The sequence below is a fragment of the Callospermophilus lateralis genome, chromosome 14 (assembly GCF_048772815.1).
Source record: "Callospermophilus lateralis isolate mCalLat2 chromosome 14, mCalLat2.hap1, whole genome shotgun sequence".
NCBI lineage: Eukaryota > Metazoa > Chordata > Mammalia > Rodentia > Sciuridae > Callospermophilus > Callospermophilus lateralis.
This window is the reverse complement of record NC_135318.1, coordinates 86,235,353-86,238,869: the sequence shown is the minus strand read 5'-3', so window position 1 is coordinate 86,238,869 and position 3,517 is coordinate 86,235,353. Positions and strand designations below refer to the sequence as shown.

Sequence of the window (3,517 nt, the reverse complement as noted above, 5' to 3'; positions counted from 1 at the left end):
ACACCTCCAAACACCTATCAACTGATACAAACATAAATAAAATATGGCATGTTCATGCAATGGAAAAGAGAATTAGCAATGAAAGTCAAGTACTGATGCATATTGCAATGTGGTTGAATCCTGCAAACATGATGCTAAGGAAATGAAACTAGTCACAAAAGATCATACATTATGTGATTCTATTTATTTTGAGGTGTTCAGAAAAAGTCAATATATAAACACAGAAAGTAAATTAGTGAGGACTACAGTTGGCATGAGAAATTTGGACTATGAGTGAGTATGAGGTTTCTTTTGGGAGTAATGAAAATAGTACAAAGTAAATTATGATAATAATTGTAGAATCTATGAGGTAGGAAAAACCACTGAACTTTAAATGGGTGAATGATACAGTACATATATAATATCTCAATAAAGTCATTCCCCCACCAAAATGGAAACAAAGTTTAATGTTTAATATCCCAGATTCCCATTCTTGCTCCATATAACCATGACACTGCCATGTTCCACCTTGGCCAGTGACTTCAGCTCGCCTCCAGTAGGGGGAAAAATAGCAGGTGGCTAGGCTTGGAGTACCTCAATAACAAAGCAGGCTCCAGGAGGGACTTACAGGAAGATGAAACTGATACGATGCTGGAAGTGGGTGAAAAACACATAGCGGTATTCTAAGAAATGGTTAAGATTCTGGGACTGAGACAGGGATAAACAAAGCCAAACACATTGTAATACAAGATAATTTTTATATCCAAAGACAACAAAAGTCAGAGCAAACTACCATCATAATTTCTGTCCTGCCTATTATTCAGCTTCATTTGACAATTAAATAGTACACTAACTTAGGTCTGGCGGTATAGCTCAATAGTAAAGTGCCCACAAGGCCCTGGACTCAATCCCACCACACACATACACACACACACACACACACACACACACACATACACACATTACATTGTAGTATAATGTAAATATTTAATACTTTAGTACTGATTTAATCTAATTTACAATAAAACTGCATTAGGATAGAGATGAGTCATAAGTGGCATGTGTACAATAGAATGTTAAGTCCTCTGTTTCCATAGTCAAAAATCAAGCAACAAAAAGTTTGAATTAAAACAACAACAACAACAACAAAAACCCTAGAACTATAAATACATTACAATGTATTTAGAGGTATGGAGCTAAATACTAAAATAATGCATTAAAAACAGTATCAGGAAGAGGGAGGGAGATATTGTAAGGGTTTTGCTTTATTTCTTATTTAAATAACAGACCATGAGGGAGCGCTGCGCTGGGTTCCTTTTGCAGCTGCGACTCCGCCAGCTCCCCTCACAGTCCCGGGAGCGTTGTGCGGCTCCTTCTGGGACCGAAGCCGCCGGCCATACACTGGAAGTTGTAAAAACACGGCTACAGTCATCTTCTGTGACACTCTACATCTCTGAAGTTCAGCTGAACACTATGGCTGGAGCCAGCGTCAACCGCATGGTGTCTCCTGGACCCCTCCATTGCCTAAAGGTGATCTTGGAAAAAGAAGGGCCTCGCTCCTTGTTCAGAGGACTAGGCCCTAATTTAGTGGGGGTGGCCCCTTCCAGAGCAATATACTTTGCTGCTTATTCAAACTCCAAGGAAACGATGAATGGTGTGTTTGATCCTGATTCTACCCAGGTACACATGATTTCGGCTGCATTTCGGCAGGCATTTACTGTACATTTCTCCCGAGAAAAGAGTGAGATCGTGTCATCTCATGCTCCCCATCCGCAGGTCACTTCCTGTAGAAATATGGACTAACTTTAACCTCGTTTTACTGCAATCACGGCAACCAACCCCATTTGGCTTATAAAGACTCGGTTACAGCTAGATGCAAGGAACCGTGGGGAAAAGCGAATGGGTGCTTTTGAATGTGTTCGTAAAGTGTATCGGACAGATGGACTTAGAGGATTTTATAGGGGCATGTCTGCTTCATACGCTGGCATATCAGAGACTGTTATCCATTTTGTTATTTATCAAAGTATAAAGCAAAAACTACTGGAATGTAAAACTGCTTCTGTGATGGAAAATGGTGAAGAGTCGGTGAAAGAAGCATCAGATTTTGTAGGAATGATGCTAGCTGCTGCCACCTCAAAAACTTGTGCCACAACTATAGCATATCCACATGAAGTTGTAAGAATAAGGCTACGTGAAGAGGGAACAAAATACAGATCTTTTTTTCAGACACTGTCTTTGGTTGTTCAAGAAGAAGGTTATGGATCTCTCTACCGTGGTCTAACAACCCACCTGGTGAGACAGATTCCAAACACAGCCATTATGATGGCCACTTATGAATTGGTGGTCTACCTACTCAATGGATAGCAGCAAAGTCTGCCACACTACAAAGAGGGAAGACCAAAAAGATTACAGTGGACCATGGAGTAGCAAAGTCAGCATGGTGGACAGAAGGAAAGTAGTTGGGAACAGGTAACTGTGCCTCAGCAGCAGTGTGATTGAGGTGGTAACCATGTCACATTACTTAGTCTCTCAGTAATGTGAACAATCCTTGGCTACCCTTGAGGAAATGCCTTTAGAAGCACTCCTTCTCAAAATTGCCATTTTCTCTACCATGTCCATAAGATGCAGTTGTGTTTGTTGAGTAATGGCATTCAGAGTGTAGTGTTGTTCCATCAGCATTTTTTCAGTCTCTAAACAAAACCATCCCTAATTATATACTGTACTACAACTATCCAAAGATAGTATTTGACAGTCATAATTTCTAACTTCTGGCATTTAATCCCTATAATACTGTAGAAAAATAATAATAGATAGATAGATCCTGAGTATTATTTTCCCATTTTCCTGAGAGGACCTGGCACAGTATTTTAAATTTAACTATTTGGCATCAATAGTTAACTGCTATTGACAACCAATGAAATTGTGTCTAAATACCTTGTGTACTTTTAGCATTAAGATGTTTTGGTTTCCACGACTAACCGGTGCTTGATGTTGAGCATAATGTGGACTTTAAATTGTTAGACTATCAAATTCATAGTAGTTTGGCAAAATAAACTAGTAAAACATTAATTCTTGGCCATTTCAATGACTTGAATGTGTCTTCAAATCTTACCTAATTTTATGGTACATGAATGAATGCAAATGCCTTTTCAGTAAATTACTTGTTATGGACTTGAATTAAGTATCACTTAGTTAAATAGAAAATTTTACTACTTCTGAATCTTTCTCTACTTGCTATCACTTTAAGAATCTAAACCTTTGAATCATTTCCAGATCTGTATAGATTAGATTTATTTGTAGAGAAAATGGTAATTTTCAGTTTTGCCCTTATGAATTTTTTTTAAAGCTGATATTAATGTGGGACAGTATAAACATTATAGAAGAGGAGCCCTCTGATTCAGAAGGTAATGATCTTAATTGACTTAGAGTTTATAAATGAACAGTTACTTCTGATGTAAATTTATTCTGTCCTATTTTCTCGAATGGTCTATCATAGAAAGATTCAAGTTAGAGTGAAATATGTTGACAGGATGTAACT

General features: G+C 38.0%; 1 pseudogene; it reads left to right on the top strand.

The window, feature by feature from the left end:
- Positions 1 to 1,788: 1,788 nt before the first annotated feature.
- On the top strand, positions 1,789 to 2,416 carry LOC143380044 (solute carrier family 25 member 36 pseudogene; annotated as a pseudogene).
- Positions 2,417 to 3,517: the final 1,101 nt, after the last annotated feature.